Source organism: Girardinichthys multiradiatus, chromosome 21 (assembly GCF_021462225.1).
Source record: "Girardinichthys multiradiatus isolate DD_20200921_A chromosome 21, DD_fGirMul_XY1, whole genome shotgun sequence".
In the NCBI taxonomy this organism is placed as follows: domain Eukaryota; kingdom Metazoa; phylum Chordata; class Actinopteri; order Cyprinodontiformes; family Goodeidae; genus Girardinichthys; species Girardinichthys multiradiatus.
The window spans coordinates 27,797,897-27,818,826 of record NC_061813.1 but is presented as its reverse complement, the minus strand read 5'-3'; the positions used below and the strand labels follow the sequence as shown (position 1 = coordinate 27,818,826).

The window sequence follows — 20,930 nt, the reverse complement described above, 5'->3', positions numbered from 1 at the left end:
TGTTTTTTACCTAGCAATTAAATCCAGTTAGAGATTACTCTCACCTGCATCCCTGTCTTCACAGGAGTCTCAGCCTCCAGCTCGGACTGATAATAACTATGGTCGGGCTCTGTTTCAGCCATTCATTTGATAAAGTGCTTTTCACCTTCCCGCTTTCATTATCCACACACCAGACAGTGCGTGCATGTGGATGAGTAAGTTTATTTGCTTGGCTCCGAGTGAGCTGATTAAACAAGTGTCATGTCATTATTCTTTAATCAATTTTTCAATTATGATTAAGGAGCTATAATGCTGTAATGGAAGGTGAACTCTATAACAGAGCAGCAAAGTGATTAGACACCACTGGAACTGGTCCAGCGACAGGAGGGGAAAAAAAGAGAAAAAGCAGACAGCCTGTTTTTTTTCTGAGTGAGATTGATCTTGTTGACGGAAATGGCCTTGGTTCATAACAGACCGTGTCTGCTAGCAACAGCTTAGCTGGTCCACTGGAGTGTCTGTCTGCACATCTTTTGGGAGGTTCTTTAAAGAAGGTGAGTAAAGAAGTCACTCTTAGAAAAGAGGGTGAAAAAGATGTTTATTGTGATGACCTGCCTTGTCACTGCAAGGCAGCTTTTATAGCACAAAAACATGTTACTCCAAGGGTAGGCTTTCAGACAGCCTCCAAGCAAAGTCCTATACAGACAAGCCAAGGAACTAATTTCTATTTCTTTCATTTTAAATTCATACTTTCCTTTTTCCTGCAATTACATTTTTTTATGTATCTTTTAATATCACTAAAATTTCTCAATTCTAAAGATGAAAAACAACTAAGTTGGGATGTACAACTAACAATGTTTTGACCCCAATACCAACTGGAGTCACATTCCAATACTAAGTCCAAGTCCAATACTTTATTATAGTACCTGCCTTATATGATGAAAAAACACTATATTTCAATTGTATTACATGTTCTATATTAGTAATGTGATGCCATTTTGAATGCAGCAGGTGCCCTAACCATTTCTCCAGACTGCAACGCACTTTGTCTCAACTGTAGATTCTGCAAGAAAGACCCGATAAGCTGTTTGGGCTGTTTAGATTTAACTCGGTTAGGAAAATGTGCCATCAAACTATGGCTTTATCATTTGTCTCTCTCTCTCTTTTGATATGACTCATTGATCATTTGGCCAGTTTATTGTATGCTGCTAAGTGCTTCATAAACTTTGTACAGCATTAAATTTAATGACTAGTGTTTCAGCTGCTCTCTGTGCAGCTCTGCAGGTGCCAGTACAGTCTTTATTCTGCTGTGCACGTCATTATAATGGGTGAAAAACATTTTAATTGTTTGATAAAATATTCTGATTAGTTAGATAAATAAAATATTGTGTACATCCTATAATAGAGTTTTGCGAGTCTTGATCTGAACAGTAGCTGATACATTTTATATATTGGCTGGGCAAAATGCAGCTGCAAGGCTTGCTGACTAACACCATGGGTCTGGCTGACTTTAGCAAGTAACTCCAAGACAGATTATTTGATCAGTCTTAATCAAGACCCTGAGACAGCACCTTGGATCAGATGCATCATTTAATGATTTTATTGTTCTTTTAATGTACATCTTAATGTGATTTCCTTGTACAGTGCTTTGTGACTTTGTGTCTGCAAAGACACTTTATACACTGGAAAAAAATGACACTTCAAAAATAAGTAAAATTAAATTAAAATTAGATTTTTTGGCTTGAAATAAGCAAAACAATTTGCCAATGGAACAAGGGAAAATTAACTTGACAAGATTTCTAGAAATAAGACATTGCATTAAAGCCTCACAAGGTATAGAGAATCTTGAAACTAGCCACGAAAACTCATTCTGAGCAGTATTTTACTACAATTGTGAGCTTTTGCGTCTCATAATAAGCTTGTGATGCCCAAAAGTAGTGTAGCTTTTGGGCATCAAAGGTAGCATCTTTTTCTTCAGCTTGAAAGTCATCCTCTTGTTTTAAAATGTATTTAACTCTTTCTTAGTTTCATAATTGTGGCATTGCTCTGGATCCAGGTCCAAAACCAACTTAAATTAAGATTTGAACATTGCATTTTAAGACAAATTACCTTTAAGTGTGCATTCCTGACTAGCATTGAGAAATGCATTCACAGCATTATAACCCTTCTGCAACCTGTTTTCATCTTAGTATTTTTCCCTCCCTAGCTCAAGCCAATATTTTCATGGAGGCAGACAAGTGTATTGATTATACACCATACTCTTATGTGAATTTTAATAATAGCAAGTACATTGCAGTGAAATATGACCTCACAGATATCATCAAATGTCAGTCTTGACTCAGTGGTGAGTCTGGGTATTTGGACCAAACAATGTTTTAGAGCATTGCCAATTACTGTAGTATACAACAGTATTTGTACTCATTACCTTTGGAATAATATGCTGGAATCTGTCCAGAGTGCAACAGAACAGAGAATGAAATATGATTTTAGCTGTCTTTTTTCCAAATCAAAATCACTTGAATGTTTGGTTTGACAGAAATGTATTAAAAATAGCTACACTTATAGAATGTTTTGTAATGCACTGTGAGTTGGGCATGTTGTTGATATCGTTGTTGATTATCAATAAAGCAGATTTGTCTTAATTCAAGTTAATTTTTTTTCTTGAAACAAGACTTTGTTTAACAAACCTCACAGGAACTTCAAACTCGCCTAAATGGCAAACAAACAAAAAACAAAAAAACTTGTTTCATTTAAGAAATGACTCAAAACAAGAAGTTTTCAAGACTATTTTGCTTATCAAGATTTTCAAGATGCATTGTCTCAAAACAAGTGGTTATATCTCACATAACTTAATCTCTGTAGATGTTTTTGACGTATATTAAGTGTGATGAGAGGTTTGGACTAAAAGTTAGAAAAATATACTTGGTAAGATTTTCCTTTTTTGCAGTGTAAATAAACTTTACTTACTTACTCAAACCTGATGTAAACTTGGAATAACTAGTTCTTTTAACATGCATTTGTTAGGACTGCAGACTGGACGAAACTGAAATATCAGGAAAAGTGCAAAGGAAAAACAGGGAGAACATGCAAACTCTACACAAAAAGGTTGATTCTGAAAAAGTGCACTAAAAACATTCTGTTTTAATGCAATGCAAGTACAAGATTAAAGGTAAGTATTGCTTAAATTAACATATTTAACCAAAAAGTAAATTGGTTACAGTTAGTTTTTATGACTAGATGATACACAGCTGCAGACAGATGTCAGCTCAGTGAAATACTTTGTTGAAAATTATTTGCAACACTATTATCCTCCCACAGACACACACACACACACACACACACACACACATATATATATATTGACCTCACATGCACTGTAACCTGCTCCTCCTGAGAATTATTGCTTACTGTGTTGGCATGAGTTAGCAAATAACTGCTAGTCAGGGGAGGAGGTAGCTTATAATATGCATTGGGAATTTTAATCTTGACTTTTAATAAGCCTTTGACCTTCTTGCATCTGTAGCCTATAATTAGAAATTCTGGCTGGGCCAGATTGACAGAATACTGTGTCTTAGGACGGGTAAAACCTTGTGCGACTGCGGTCAGGGGGCCATCTAAATCATGCAGGTGGCAAGGAGAAATATTTAATCTAACAAATTGGTTTCTGTTTCCCGTCTTTTTTTTTCATTCTTTCATGCAGTTGGTATTCTGAATATGGGAGTGATGTCATCGTCATCCTTTTAAGAGTGAGTGTGGACCATATATTGTGAGGGAGAGGCAGAGAATCAGGACCTAATGGTCTCTCCTCTTGCAGCCAAATCTAATTTTGTCCTTATCTTTTCCATGTTTAGCTGCCCCATTGAGCTTTGTGGACTTTCACTCTTGACTTTCCTCAGTGTGTGTTTTTGCATATATAAAGTCATATATCAAAGTGAGCTGCAGTTACACATATTACTGCTATTAACAGCTTTCAGGTCACCTGGTTAGAACTGACTAAAACATTAGGATTTGCAATCTAGTATGTGAGTTTAAAAAAATGAAGCATCTCTTTGTGCTTGTCAGGCTGCACTAATTTTAGCATTTCTTTACCTTATGTCCTTGCTGGGGTGTCCTTGCTAAATGACGTTGAACAGGACTGTCACCATCCAGTACACCACTGCCCACCTCCTCAGGATGTGATGAATAGCATGGAGATGTGTGTGTATGACTAAAAACATGAGTAAAATGTATAAGAACCTTGTGCCATACACAATCACTGCCTTGCAAATATCTTCATACCTGTTGAAATTTTGCAAATTATAACTAGAAACATCTATGTATTTTAATTGAATTTCCTGACAAAACAGTGTATACTTGCATACTTGAGAACGAGCATGAGATTAATAAAGAATTTATGGCCGTTTTTGCAATGCAGGCCCTGGCTTTGACTAGGCCATGCAACATATGCCTTGATGTAAACCATTCCATTATAGTTCTCATTGTATGGTTAGTGTTGTCCTTTTGCTGGAGGATAAATCTCCCACTTGTCTCAAGTATTTTGCCACCTCAGACAGGTTTTTTTCCGGTTTTGCTCTGTATTTATGTTGCATTTGATTTTCCACAGAAGTCTGAGCTCAGAGCTGAGAATTATGTCACATCTAAGTTGAGCGCCTTCAGGTTGCAAGTTGGATCATGCCGTTTGACTTGGTGCTAATGACTGTTAGCAATAGAAGCTGTTGCAATATTTTCCCCTAAATGTATTCATTTAAATGCTAAAAAAAAACGGGTTTTTGAATAGATAATGTAGACCACTATATGTGCTACTGGTTTAATTTGGTAAAAAGTGTCAAAAGTGCTAATACATAGTTTATACTGACAACTTTCGTCACTATCTGATATGCACAGCAGCCATGGGTGACATAAAACTGAGGGCTGTTTGGCTAGCTCAAACTTTCCCTAAGAATCCTGACCTCACTGGGCTAATTTGTTGTTTTACCAATGGGGAACTTGGAAAATTCTACTTCCAAGTACAAATCAAACACACCATAAGCTCCATCTGTCTTCCCATCAACTCTGGCCATATTTGTTTTCCCTGCTGTAGAAAAGCATCCTCACAGCATGATGCTAAACCAGCATGTTTCACTGTGAAGATAGTGTGCTAAGGGTGATTTGCAATGCCAGTTTTCCACTACACATGGTGCTTTGCATGCAAGCCAAACAGTTCATTTGTGATCTCTGCTGAAAAAATAGCAACCCCACAGCATGATGCTGCCACATCAGTGAGGAGTGTTTAGGGTGATGTGCAATGTCTGTTTTTCAACATTCATACCACTTTGCGTGTAGGCCAGAATGTTTTAAATTTGGTCTCATCTGAACAGAGCAATTTTCTTCCAAATGTTCAATACTGGCCTTATAACAAACTGCGAACAGAACTTTGGTTTTTTTTCAATAAACTTTGTTGTTGTCTCCCTACTAAAAAGACCAGATTTCTGGAGTGCACGACTAATAGTAGCCTTGGTAGGTTTGCAAACAAACTGTACTCTCAACTAAACTAAGCTTCTCTTTAATTTTATCATACGACAGGTCAGGGATGAAGTTGCTTTGTTCATTGTTTTATATGATATTGTTTGTTCATTAATGTTCTCTAACAAATCCTCTGAGGCCTTTACAGAACAGTCGGATTTATGCTGAGATTAAATTACACAAAAATTACATGTTAAATTCTGAATGCATTTGGTTACATTGGATTTTATTTAAGGGTATCAGAATAACACTTGCCAAACTTTTGAGATTTGTATTTGTAAACTATTTGGAAAAACCATGCATCATTTTCTATCCTCTTCACTTTGTGTTTGTGGCAGTAATGTGGTAAAGTTCAAAGGATATAAATACTTTTGCAGGCCACTGTAATTTGCAGTAATCTACTCTGATCTTTCTGTAAGAAAATCTAGGTTCACAAACAGGTCTGTTTGCATCCAGTCATACAGGTATTTTAGTTTGAAGGTATTCAGGCCTCTATATAGCATAGTGGTATTTGCACCTTTGCTGTTTTAGTGTGTCAGTGTTGAGCGCTGCACAGTCCTATGGATCAGTGCCTCTGTATGAGTCCCTTGGAGCAGCCTCTTGTTCCTTTAACATTCCAGGTACATCCACACCAGCTCCTTCCTGTCGCTCCCCTTGTGTGGCGCTGATTGACAAGCGTCCGCTTCTCTCAGGCGCATAATCAATCTGCTAATTGGTGTCGGAGGGTCGGCTGCTGTTGAAGCGTCCCCTGCTCTTTCTTTGGCTAATTTATCTTTGTCACCATCTGCCTCACAAGGTACATTAGTTGGGAAAGTTCAGCCTCTGCAGAGCCTCGTCTCCCTCTCGCTCTTGCCCACATTACCTTTCTATGCTTTGTTCATTTTTTTAACTGCAATGCATCACACAAAAGAGTAAATGTTAGTCTCACACCGTTTCCATTGGTAACCACGGCTCAGTAGGTAGAGAGGGGGAGCAGGTCAGTCTCTCCATAGAGGATAATTGGTGAAAACAATGTGCTTTATCATAATTCTCCACTGCAAATAACTCACAGAAGCAGAGAGACTTAGAGAATAATTAGAGCGAAAGCCTCTTAAAGTTGTTGATTACGCTGAATGCAATCCGATAATAAGCAGATATTCGTAGGAAAGGTTTAAACTAGGCATATATGTGGAAAAACGAACCGCATTAAATGCATGTGAATATCCACAGAGAGCACGACAGGAGCGCATATGCCTGCAGAGAGCCGACTGAGCCCTTGAAAATGCACTTCACATCTGATTGATTCACAGGTTGTTTCCACCCAGGGTGCCAATCAAGTCCTGATTAGACATCACTGACTCACTGATGACGGTTCATTTGGGAGCAGTCATGTCCGCGGGCTCGTTGAACACAGAAGATTGATTGCTTCTTCAAATCACATTAATATCTTAAAATGAGATCAGAGACATAAAGATTCTATCAGACTCAGTTGGCTTTAAAGTTGGTGCAGAGAGGTATTAGCAGAAGTGAAAGGAAATTCTCCTCCATGTTCCATTGAATTGAGGATTAGGCCCCCAGTGCCCCCTGTTGGCCCCCACATCATCTGTTGATCCTCACACACTTATCCTCCATATTCATGAGGAAAATGGCATGAAAAATCATTATGTCTAGCTCAGGCCTTTATATAAAAATGTTTAATAAGATCACCTGAAGGGATAAAATTCTGGCATATGCTTTTGTCTTCGTTTTTTGGTGTTTGTCATGCATGCTTCCACTTTCTTATCCCTTTTCAGTCAGAAGTGCTGATACATTGAATCCAGGTTGAGGTGGGTAAAAGTATGGCAAGAACAGGAGATACATTTATATTTTAAACAGGACCTTAAAAAGTATTTATACCTTCAGAACTTTTTCACATTTTAACCACGAACTTCATTTATTTTCCTTTTCCAGTTTTGCTGTGTATTTAGCTCTGTCCATCTTTCTGTCCATCAGAGATGCTGGACTACCATGTCTTGGTAGGGCTGCAATCCTTGCTATACCATTTCCATCTTTTATTTACCAACTTTATTTTTGACCTGTCAGCTGTGTTCATCGTTCTCCATGATGCTGTTTGTTTACTAGTGGTCTCTGTGAGGCCTTTGCAAAACAGCTATATTTATACAGAGATTAAATTACACGCAGGTGGACTCTGACAAGTAAGTAACCTTTGAAGGAAGTTGATTGCACTGGATTTTTATTGAAGGGTATCAGAATACAGGGGGGGATACAAATACATGCCAAATGTTTTAGATTTTATTGTCAAACTCTCACTGAGGTAGTATACTGTCTGATTTTAATTATTTTATTTTTTGTGCTGCTGCTATGACCTCTGTAAATGTCTAAAAACCAAATTTTCAACAATTATGAGATAATCAGGAAACTCTACATTAACCCTCCAATGTCAATTACCTCAGCTTTTAAATTTACTTGCCAGTTTATTATTAGTAATGTTTCTTGCTGGACACATTTTATGTGTTTTTGGGCTATTTTTATTTTTATTATTATTTAGCATCCAGTATATGTGCTAGATTTCCTTTTTATTATTTCCTGCTAACGAGGAGGTACGGTGGCATGGTTGGAGGCGGGGTTAGATCGCATCTAACAGATTGCGGAAGCATCATTTGAATATCTTCATGAACAAAATGTGTTTGTGTGATATGTGAAATAGCTTCTACAGAAATGTGATCATGAATCTAATTTTGTTTAATAGTTCAGGGGTTTCTAAAACCCTGGCGAAGCACGCACACCTGGAAGTGTCTTTTTGCAGGCCATAGATTCATAGATTCAGTCAAAGCAAATTGAAATCTCTGTCATTTTCCTCCTTTGTGTTGATTTTAAACAAACTGGTCAGACAAAGGCTCAAAATCAACTGAACTCATGTAACATATAGTTTAATCTCTTCGAAACAAAATGTCATGGTTTCCTTTTAGATTTGTTTTGCTGTGGTAAATTGTGATTTACCTGGATAAAAATTCCCTCTTACAGCAAACCAATTTCTGCATTCCATGCACCTCATGGTAGGTATTAGTCTTAAGAACTGAGTATTGCTTTGCATGACCACTCTGCTCAAAGTACCACTTTTTGTGTTTTTATCTCACATTCGTTCTTTAAATGGGTATGGTTGTATTCTTTACTGCTGTAGAAAAACCCCTGACCCAAAAGCTGAAAACAACACACTGAGGCAGATTTTGAAGAAGGACACGATGGACTGTAATGAGAAGACTTCGAAATCAAAAACAAACTGTATATTCTACCGAGAGCTGCAGAACTGATCAGCTAGCAAGAATGGTCAGCAAGCTGACAGGCTGATGATAGGTCTAGTTGGACCAGTTAGTTATGCATGTGTTATGCATATGTAACAAAATGAAGTCCTCTGCTCTGTTCATACACTTTGTAGAGTTTAAATGTATTTAACAGTGGATTTATATTTCTGCTGCGTCGGCATCTCAGTTGAATGAGGTAATAGCAGCAGAATCTGACATGTATGAGTGGCAAACATGCAGATAATTAAATCAAATGAAAAGCCTAAAACAGAAACCTAAATAGATTCATAACAGTAGCAGTTCTAAAAGTGATCATGATCATCCAAAATGACAACTTTGCTTCATCCCTGTCCATGTTTGCATCCATCATGACAGAGTCATATTTTGGCTCAGGTTTTTGAGGCTGAACTTCCTGTAGCTGGAAGGCTCCTGCTGTGTGAGTTGTATTCCTCAAGGAAAAAACAATGCTTCACAATTCATGTTTGAATCAGTTTGAAGTTACTAGTCCAGATATTTATAGCAGACCTGTTGCTGTAAAGACATCTGACCACACACCTGAAATGTGTGACCAGGTAAGCTTCAACGGTGTGTTCAAGGACAACTCGTGCACTGGATTGTCTATATATCAATATGATTTCAAAATGATTGAAACTTTTTTTTTATAACCAAATGCTGGCATAATCCTTTCTTACAATTGCTCAACAAGAATGGTAACTGTTTTTGTTTGGGCTTAATTGTTGTACACTGCTCAAAAAAATAAAGGGAACACTTAAACAACACAATATAACTCCAAGTAAATCAAACTTCTGTGAAATCAAACTGTCCACTTAGGACGCAACACTGATTGACAATCAATTTCACATCCTGTTGTGCAAATGGAATAGACAACAGGGGGAAATCTTTGGTGATTAGCAAGACACACTCAATAAAGGAGTGGTTCTGCAGGTGGGGACCACAGACCACTTCTCAGTACCTATGATTTCTGGTTGATGTTTTGGTCACTTTTGAATGTTGGGGGTGCTTTCACACTCGTGGTAGCATGAGACGGACTCTACAACCCACACAAGTGGCTCAAGTAGTGCAGCTCATCCAGGATGGTACATCAATGCGAGCTGTGGCAAGAAGGTTTGCTGTGTCTGTCAGCGTAGTGTCCAGAGCCTGGAGGTGCTACCAGGAGACAGGCCAGTACACCAGGAGACGTGGAGGAGGCCATAGGAGTGCAACAACCCAGCACCAGGACCGCTACCTCTGCCTTTGTGCAAGGAGGAACAGGAGGAGCACTGCCAGAGCTCTGCAAAATGACCTTCAGCAGGCCACAAATGTGCATGTGTCTGCACAAACGGTTAGAAACCGACTGAATGAGGATGGTATGAGGGCCCGACGTCCACAAATGGGGGTTGTGCTCGCAGCTCAACACCATGCAGGACGCTTGGCATTTGCCAGAGAACACCAGCATTGGCAAATTCGCCACTGGCACCCTGTGCTCTTCACAGATGAAAGCAGGTTCACACTGAGCACATGACAGACGTGACAGAGTCTGGAGACACCGTGGAGAGCGATCTGCTGCCTGCAACATCCTTCAGCATGACCGGTTTGGCAGTGGGTCAGAAATGGTGTGGGGTGGCATTTCTTTGGAGGGTCGCATGGCCCTCTATGTGCTCGCCAGAGGTAGCCTGACTGCCATTAGGTACCGAGATGAGATCCTCAGACCCCTTGTGAGACCATATGCTGGTGCGGTTGGCCCTGGGTTCCTCCTAATGCAGGACAATGCTAGACCTCATGTGGCTGGAGTGTGTCAGCAGTTCATGCAATCAGAATCAGAATCAGAATCAGAATCAGAAAAGCTTTATTGCCAAGTACGTTTTTGGACATACAAGGAATTTGTTTTGGCGTAGTCGGTGCAATACAATACAAATTAAACAGTATAAACATATCTACAATATAATATAAATATATGTGCACAGTTTTAAGTGAGAGAGTAAATGTAGAGCAGTATAAGATGCAAGAGCAATACAACAGTGCAGGTGATCATTGTGCAAGTATGGCAGTGCAAGTAAAGCAGGAGTCCATGCTGAACGTTAATGTAACGCATAGAGTTACAGGTTACAGGTGTCCTGTCAGCAAAAACAGGGGGGGTGTGGGGGAAAGGGAGAGTGTCAGGGTGGTTTCCGGGCTTTGTTAACCAGGCTGGTGGCAGATGGGAAAAAACTGTTCTTGTGGCGTGAGGTTTTGGTCCGGATGGACCGCAGCCTCCTGCCAGAGGGGAGAGTCTCAAAGAGTTTGTGACCAGGGTGGGAGGGATCAGCCAGAATCTTCCCTGCCCGCTTCAGGGTCCTGGAGGTGTACAGTTCCTGGAGCGACAGTAGACTGCAGCCAATCACCTTCTCAGCAGACCGAATGACCCGCTGCAGCCTGCCCTTATCCTTGGCTGTAGCAGCGGCGTACCAGATGGTGATGGAGGAGGTGAGGATGGACTCAATGATGGCTGTGTAGAAGTGCACCATCATAGTCTTTGGCAGGTTGAATTTCTTCAGCTGCCGCAGGAAGAACATCCTCTGCTGGGCTTTCTTGATGAGGGAGCTGATGTTTGGCTCCCACTTCAGATCCTGGGAGATGATGGTTCCCAGGAAGCGGAAAAATTCCACAGTGTCAATTGTGGAGTCACAGAGGGTGATGGGGGCAGGTGGGGCTGGGTTCTGCCTGAAGTTCACAACCATCTCCACTGTCTTTAGAGCGTTGAGCTCAAGGTTGTTCTGGCTGCACCAGTCCAACAGATGGTCCACCTCCCATCTGTACGCGGACTCGTCACCATCAGAGATGAGTCCGATCAGGGTGGTGTCGTCCGCAAACTTCAGAAGCTTGACAGACTGGTGACTGGAGGTGCAGCTGTTGGTGTACAGGGAGAAGAGCAGAGGAGAGAGAACACAGCCTTGGGGGGAACCGGTGCTGATGGTCAGGGAGTCAGAGATGTGCTTCCCCAGCCTCACGCGCTGCTTCCTGTCAGACAGGAAGTCAGTGATCCACCTGCAGGTGGAGTCGGGCACACTCAGCTGGGAGAGCTTCTCCTGTAGCAGAACTGGGACGATGGTGTTGAAGGCAGAGCTGAAATCCACAAACAGGATCCTGGCATAGGTTCCTGTGGAGTCCAGGTGCCGGAGGAGGAAGTGAAGGGCTAGGTTGACTGCATCATCTACAGACCTGTTGGCTCTGTAGGCAAACTGCAGGGGGTCCAGGAGGGGGTCGGTGATGTCTTTTAGGTGTGAGAGCACAAGGCGCTCAAAGGACTTCATCACCACAGAGGTCAGGGCGACGGGTCTGAAGTCATTAAGCCCTGTGGTCCTTGGCTTCTTGGGAACAGGGACGATGGTGGAAGACTTGAAGCAGGCTGGCACATGACATGTCTCCAGTGAGGTGTTAAAAATGTCTGTGAAGACTGGAGACAGCTGATCAGCGCAGTGCTTCAGGCTGGCTGGTGAGACAGAATCCGGTCCAGCAGCTTTCCGGGGGTTCTGTCTCCTGAAGAGTTTGTTGACGTCCCTCTCCTGGATGGAAAGAGCCGTCCTCGGCGTGGATAGGGGGCTGGTGGGGGGGAACTTCAGGTTGGGGGTTGGAGGTGCCAAGGCCCCTCTTGAGGTTGGGGAAGTGGGGGTGGTGGATTGTGGCTGCAGCTGTTGGGGGGTGTCGTGGGGGATGGTTGCAGGACTGTCCCTTTGTCTTTCAAAGCGGCAGTAGAACTCGTTCAGGTCGTTAGCGAGGCGTCGGTCGTTGATGGAGTGGGGGGCTTTCGGCTTGTAGTTGGTGATTTGCTTGAGCCCTTTCCAGACAGACGCAGAGTCGTTGGCTGAGAACTGGTTTTGGAGCTTCTCAGAGTACAGTCGTTTGGCCTCTTTCACTGCCTTGCCAAACTTGTACTTTGCCTCTCGGTATATGTCTTTGTCCCCACTCCTGAAGGCCTCTTCCTTATCCAGTCTTAACCCTCTGAGTTTAGCTGTGAACCAGGGTTTGTCGTTGTTGTAACTCACCCTGGTGCATGATGGTACACAGCTGTCCTCACAGAAGCTGATGTAGGAAGTCACAGCCTCTGTGTACTCGTCCAGACTGTTGGTAGTAGTCCTGAACACATCCCAGTCTGTACAGCCTAAACACGCCTGGAGATTCTCCACAGCCTCACTGCTCCACTTCCTTGTCGTCCTCACAACAGGTTTGCAGAGCTTTAGTTTCTGCAAGATGAAGACATTGAAGCTATGGAGTGGCCCGCCCGTTCCCCAGACCTGAATCCAATTAAGCACATCTGGGACATCATGTCTCACTCCATCCACCAACGTCATTTTGCACCACGGACTGTCCAGGAGTTGGCGGATGCTTTAGTCCAGGTCTGGGAGGAGATCCCTCAGGAGACCATCTGCCATCTCATCAGGAGCATGCCCAGGCGTTGTAGGAAGTCATACTGGCACGTGGAGGCCACACACAATACTGAGCCTCTTTTTGACTTGTTTTAAGGACATTACATCAAAGTTGGATCAGCCTGTAGTGTGTTTTTCCACTTTAATTTTGTGTGTGACTCCAAATCCAGGCCTCCATTGGTTAATAAATTTGATTTCCATTGATGATTTTTGTGTGATTTTGTTGTCAGCACATTCAACTTTGTAGAGAAGAAAGTATTCAATGAGAATATTTCATTCATTCAGATCTAGGATGTGTTATTTGAGTGTTCCCTTTATTTTTTTGAGCAGTGAATATGGATTTATCAATTGACAAAATCAAACCAGATCTCCAGTTGGTTCGTTTTGAAATATTCTAAATAATAGAGATATGTATACAACTGTGTTTCTCTTAAATTAAATGTACCAAAGGCGTACCGAAGCATCACTTTAAAACCCGACCATTGTTTTTGTGTGCTGTTACACCCCTACTATAAACCTAACAGAAGGGAAAACATTAGGATGATACAATGACACAGCGCTAAATTAATAACCATACCAAACATAAGACTACAAAACTGAAAACCATAGTGATAAAACTCAGTCCTTTAGTGTTGGAAATACGTTTTTATTTATAATTTTAAATACTGTATTTATTGCTTCTATAATCGTGTATATTTGTATTTGTGTCTATTAATTTAATAACATATTTTCAGCTTTCAGTAATTTTATTTCATTTCGGTAAATTTTCAAACTGAAAGGTTTATTTTAACTCACTAATAAGTTCTATCTGCGTGACCTGCCAATTGGTTGAAAAACTGATAAAAACTTCCAAACATATTTACATAAAATGTATTACAATCTGAGTGGACTCTTCATGTTTTGCGCATGCGTGGAGTATTCCTCCCCACAATCCCAAAATATGCCTATTAGCTTAATTGGCAACTACATGCTCACCTTTAGATTTGATGGCAAGCGTCCATGGTTGCCTGCATGTCCATGTGTCTCTGTGGACGTCCTGTTCAGGCTGTTCCATATGTTTTTGCCAATGCTCAGTGGTGACCCTGAATAAGATAAAGTGCATATAGAGAATGGTTAATAAAAGGATAATTTAGTAAAATGATAAGGTCCACAGTATATTTGTTGTATTTATGATGATCTATTTTACCTTTTGTCATGGTGAAACCATAAACCCAAAAAAATATATTTTGGTTGGATTTTATATGATAAATCAACACAAAGTAGCAATTTTTTGCGAAGTCTACAGAAAAGCATTATTTTCAGATTTACAATAGTTACAAATACAAATTTTAAATGTTGCATGCTTTATATTCCATCTTCTGACACCCCCAAATAAAATCCATTGCAATTAAAATACATTTAAGAAATAAAATGTGTTACCTTGTTTTAATTTTCATATGAAAGGATACAAAGCTCCATAAACCACCTCCAGCAGCCCAAAATGCACCTCTGATGAGTCAGCCTAGAGTTTACCTTTCTGTATTGGCCTGCTGTGTGTCACACTGCATATTGTTTCAACTCTGACCCAGACATGCAGACAAATGAACTGATAGGGACAAGAGCAGCTGACAATCCTAGTACGAGTCTGTTTTTGCACTTGTTTATGCCTCATGTTCTTTCCTGTGCAGGAATCCTAAACAATTTAGACTAAATCTCAGATTTGCTGAGGTTTTGCTGTGACTAAACTTTTAACATCTCTCTGACTCTCCATCCCTGCCTGTTTAGACAGTAACAACTCACTCTGTGCCTCCTTATTTAAGAAAAATACTTTGAGGGTAGTAAATTCAATACATTTTTGAGTGCTGAGCTGTAGTCTGGTTGGCAGACTTGACAATGTAGCAAGTGGGTGAGTTTTTGCACACAGTCCTGTCAGTTTTCAGGGAGCTCCGCACGTGGAGAATGTCGCCCCCACAATGGCCACAACCTTTCATAAAAAGTGCAAAATGTTTGGAAAGATGCAAAACTATCAATAAAACTATTAAATTACAGTTCACAGCGTGCAATTCTTGAAGTGATGTGAGACGAAGTTACATGAGAAACAAAAACGTAGGGGAAACACCTTTCCTGCAAGAACATAAACATCAATTTTAGGCGCCCTAAACAATCATCAATTTGCACTACTATTAAATAATAAAAGCCCTGAGCAGGATAATCTGCAAGATGGGTTACAGTGTGACACGCTGCCACCATCTCCAGTGTGAGCAGGTCCGTTTCCTGTGCTTTTGATCTGCAGACAGAAACACATCTTCACAAAGCTGAAACATAACGTACGATTTGAGATTATGTTCAAATATACAGGGCACTAAAACAACCTTCAGTTCACTGTTCAAACACCTGTGCTGTCTGCTCTGTGATCCCCTCACCTGTGATCTAAGCCTTTTATAAACCTTCCCAACGTGCAGCAGCACAGTGGAAAGAAAGGTTAAACTCCGCCCTCTGAGCCTGACAGGGCAGCCGTTTTTCTGAGGCAGTAAAGATAAAGGATGAGGAGTTTCCCACCTGTCGACAGGAAGTGGTTTTGAGTTCATTGAAAACCAGAGCAGCCAAACTTAAATACATTTTAGACCTTACACGGTTCAATTTCTAATAGGAGCCTAAATCCCGAAAAGTAACCATAAAGGACTCACCTTCTGTTATAACACAAAGAAAAATGTTGCTAGGACTTGCTCAGACATGCCCCAGCAGCCCACCTTCTTCTCCATGCATCCCACCTAAAGTAATGCTCCAGTTCCTCGTTTGTACTTCTGAAATGTATTTAGGGCTTGGGGTTTTATTTGCGGTGGCAGGACAGGATTAGTCCAGGCTTACCGAGCTGTGCAATGACGGAGCAAAAAGGACAGGCACCCTTTAGACTGTGTGAACTTTTGTGGAGTGTGAAAGAATGTGCCTCGCCTCAGCTTGTGAATCAACAACTGTGGCGAAAAACATGTTTATTATCTACCATTTCAAATATATCATGCTTGTTCGAGAGATGTTTTAGACTGCAGCTACAATGCCTTGCAAGAGTACTTGAACTTGAACAACGACAAACTTCAATGTATTTTTATGGGGATTTTAGATAAACACAAAGCGTGTGATTGTGAACTAGATAGGAAATGAGATATGGTTTTGAAAACATTTCTCAAATACAAATCTAAAAATTGTCTCTGATTCTCATTAGATTTTGGTGTGGACTTTCACTAGACCATTGAAACTCCTGAATATGCTTTGACCTGAACCATTCAGTTAGCTGCACGTTAGTAAGTATGTAAGTACGTAAACTTTATTTATATAGCACCTTTTACAGACATGGAAAGTCACAAAGTGCTTTACAAAAAAAGGAACATAAAAATAATAAAAACAATAAGAAATCAGTGAAACAAAATTTTAGCTAAAAGCCTGCTTGAATAAATATGTCTTAAGACTTTTTTTAAAAGAATCAGTGGAGTCGGAGCAGTGCATTGATAGAGGGAGAACATTCCAGAGCCTCGGTGCCACCACCTGAAATGCTCTGTCACCACGGGTTTTAAACTAAGTTCTGTATACTTTCAGCAGCATCTGATTAGAAGATCTCAGAGTCCTACGAGGACAGAGAGGCTTCAAAATGTCCACTATATATTTGGGAGCCTCACCATGAAGTGCCTTAAAAGTTAAAACCACAATTTTAAAATAAGTCCTAAAGTGCACAGGGAGCCAATGCAGAGAGGCCAGAACAGGAGATATGTGAGCTGTCCTGTAGGTCTTAGTTAAAAGCCTGGCTGCAGCGTTTTGCACATGACGTTCAGGGTCATTTTCCGGCTAGAAGGTAAACCTCCGCCCGAGTGTAACAAGTTGTCTTTCAGTAATGCTTTTTATTTAGCTTCATCCATCTCCCATCAACTCTGACCAATTTCCCACACCATGATGCTACCACCACCATGTTTCATCTTCGGTATGGTGTTTTGAATGTCAATTTCAGTGTACGTTTCTCCCTCTAGATCAAAAAGGCCAATTTCTGACAAGAGCACTTTCCCCTCATGAACATCTTTTTGGCTCTCTTCTTGCAACTTTTCCATAAAAAACAGCTTTGTGAAATCCTAGACTGAAGGCTTATGCATACTCTGCAAGAACAGCTTGCTCTTGACACATTTTCTGACCTGAACCTTCTTGTGTGGTTATTATATACAAATACAGGAGTAGAACCAACCTATGAGGACTTTCATTTGTTTTGCATTTGAGTTCTTGTAAAGTATGAAATTTCTTGGCCAGAAAGAGAATTTTGTTCAAGTTCTTCCCACCTCAAGTAAAAGAACAACCTCTCTTTATACTTTTCTGCAACCACACCTTGGACTCTACAAGCCTCACCCAGAATGTCAAACATTAAACATCATGACAGCAGAAAAATACAAGTATGGCTTCTTTAAGAGTGTTGTGGGGGGAGAAAACATGATTTTCCTAAAGAGAATATGGCAACATAACTTTGGGTTGCAAAGAGGCACATAAATGAAACAGTCACTGAGTTGACCATGAGTTCCTCTAGTTCCCAAAGTATTCTAAAGTTAAATGTAATACAATTTGTCTGACACTGCAAGTCTGGCTGAAATTAGGTCATCCCAAGCAGAACAGTAAATCTACAACAGAATGGGCCAAAAGAAAATAACAAAAGTGTTGGAGCTGGCTATTCTAGGTGCAGATCTCAAGCTGACTGAGATACTACATCATTTCTTTTAAGAGAGCCAAAGGAATGCTCATAGAGGTCAAGGATTACTAATTATTGACTATTCAAATTGAATTGATGAACGTCTTCTGCATGGCAGTAAACTGTAGGTGATTTCAGGCCCAGTTACGGATTCATTTTGAGCTTAATTCTTGTCTTTCAGCCAAATTAGACTAACGTGTCTAAACGCAGTCTTAGTGAAGTCTGTTTGAATTTAGGTGCCATCCATTATTACACTCCTAATGAGTTTCATTATTTTTGTAAGACCTTAAATTGACATCGTCCATGACGACCCTGAAATGGACTGCCGGCCTGTCCACCGTGGACGTCACACCAGTCTCACCCACTCACTGCTGGGATAGGCTCCACCTCACTGTGTGAAACATTATTTGCTAATAACAGATTTCTTCTATATTTGCTTTTTTGTCACACTTGAATGTTTCAGACCATGAAACCAATTTTAATATGAGACAGAGATAATCTGAACAAATACAAAATGCAGCATTCAGATGATGATGTTTTTTATTAAAAGAAAAGCTGAATATTACGCTTCATTATTTGCTGCTAAAGAGGAGAACTCATGGTTCTATGGATTACGAAAGGTCATCCAGGTCCTGCAGAAAGAAGACAACCCAAGACCATGACACTACCACTACCGTGTTTAATGGTGGGTTTGATGTTCTTTTCCTGATTTCGTCAGAAAGTCTTCCTACTGCTTAGGCATCAAGAGATGTAATAGATGTTTCTCCAGCCTGTGGGTTGTTGCTGTGTTTTATTCTTCTGTATAACCGGTCATTCAATATTTGGTGTAAATGAAAGTACTTTACTCATCCAATATTGAAAAGGCAAATATGTTACTAGCAACTAGCTTAATTCTAATATTTTTCTTGGCAGAGAAGTATGAATATTGCCAATTTTATATATGTGGCATCAATATTGTGCATCTCAAACAAACAAAAAAAAACCCTGTTTTAAATAGTTTTAAAACTGAACTGTAATTATGGCCTGGATTGGATTATCTGATTAAATTAATGTCACATCTTGTTTATCTCAACTCTGATTAAAATGAATCTCACTGCAAATATATCTTTGGTGGCGAAGTTGATTTAAATGTCTGTTTGTGGTCTTTCCTCAAAGTTAAATCGATCCACCGCTTGCCGTACATCAAACGAGTTTTAATGGACGTCAGTTCAATATAGCCTCTTTTAAGTGTCACAAACAATTAACCCCCCCGAGCTCAAACGGGCAAGCTGGCTAAACAGATCATAAAAATAGGTATGAGAACCAAGCTCTTTTATGAAGCTACTCTGGATTTGGTCCCAAATATGAATCTTTTCTCAGAGAGGCCCTGCTTGTAATAGAAAATGCCTGAAGACATTGCAGGCTGGGTGTTGTTATTAAGGGCTCAGGGTATGAGCTGCGGTTCATGGTAGCCTGAGTGCTAATCAAACTCATCCTTCTCCGCAGCATTTAGCATTTATTATCAGTGTTGATTTCCTCTGCTCACATGTTCTTCCTCATATTCTCAGCCTAAAATTGGCTTTTTTCTAAATCCTGCTGGAACAGAAAATCGTTTCTTTAAGTCCTGAATTACATTAGCTGGTACCATTATATAGTGACTATTCTTGCAACTAGTGTGTATCAAAAACATGTAATAAATGCAGTTGATTTGATAAAAAAATGCATTTTGACCTATTTTTATATTTAGGTGTTTTTTTTCTGTCCCTCTCTGATCAGCAAATTTGTTTCATACTGGGGCATAACAAGTTAAATGTGGCTTTTGCTTCTTTTGTTCGATTAGGACTCAAAAGTTTGCTAGTTAGACCATTAATAGTTACGATGCCTTGCGAAAGCAATTACATCCATTTAACCTTTTCATATGTTACCATGTAACAACCAGAGTGGGATTTTGTGTGATAGACCAACAAAAAGTACCACATAATTAAAAGGTGGAAGAAAAACAATACATGTTTGCTTTACTCAGAATCCCCTAACTAAAATATAATGCAACCAACAGTATAATTACTAAAAAAGGTCCACCAGTGTGTAATTTAATCTCAGTATAAATTCAGCTGTTTTTTGAAGGCCTCAAAGGTTTTTTAGAAAACATCAGGGAACAAACAGCATCATGGAGACCAAAACACAGAGCACACAGTTCAGGGAAAAAAATGTGGAGAAGATGAAAGCAAAGTGAGGTTATACAACAATGTTCCAAGCTCTAAACATCTCGCGGGGCTCTGTTCAGTCCATCATCTCAAAATGGAAAAGGTATGACGCAACTGTAAACCTACCAAGATATTCCTGCCCACCTTAACTGAGAGGCTGGGCAAGGAAAGCATTAATCAGAGAGGCAGTCAAGAGACCCATTATGCCTCTGGAGGAGCGGCATAAGTTCATAGCTCAGGTGGGAAAACCTGTCCGAACAGACTATCAGTTGGGCACTCTACTGATCAAGAAGAAAGCCATTGCTAAAAGGAAACCACAAGGCAAATTTGCAGTTCACCACAAGAGACATGTGGAAGTAGATGTTCGGGTGAAACGAGATTAAATTAAACTTTTTGGAGTGGATAAAAAACACTATTCAATAGTGGAAACCTAACACAGCATATAAATCTGAGAACATCATCCCACCATCACCATATGAAACATATCACTTTGTCTTGAATTTCTTTGTGCATTATTTTGTCTTGGTTTACAACATAAAGTACCAATAAAATACAATGAGTACATTTGTGGTTGTAATGTGAAAAATTGTAAAAGAAAGTTCCATCAGCATGAATACTTTGGCAACACCATTCAAACTGCAGTAATTTGTTCTAACATCTTGGGCTTTTTCCACTCTAGATCGTCATCAAACATCCAGCTGACAAAGATCTGTGTGCATCCAAAGCCACCTCTCCCAGTAAGATATGAGGCTCAGCCACATCACCTGTTCTTCCTTGTTCCTTCTAAGCAACAACTTTGATCAGCAGCTGCAGTTTCCGGGATTAGGAGAGTCTGAATGAAGGAACAGAAGCGGGAAGGATATAGGTTGATTGCTATCAGCTTTAATTT

The 20,930-nt window shown here is 40.2% G+C and overlaps 1 long non-coding RNA gene across 1 annotated transcript; it reads right to left on the bottom strand.

Annotated features, from left to right (window-relative positions):
• Positions 1–13,484: 13,484 nt before the first annotated feature.
• LOC124858323 lies at positions 13,485–16,273 on the bottom strand. The gene is made up of 3 exons (XR_007035802.1): positions 15,829–16,273; positions 15,565–15,700; positions 13,485–15,428 (listed from the first exon to the last, which is right to left on the bottom strand). It is a non-coding gene; the product is annotated as an uncharacterized LOC124858323 (long non-coding RNA).
• Positions 16,274–20,930: the final 4,657 nt, after the last annotated feature.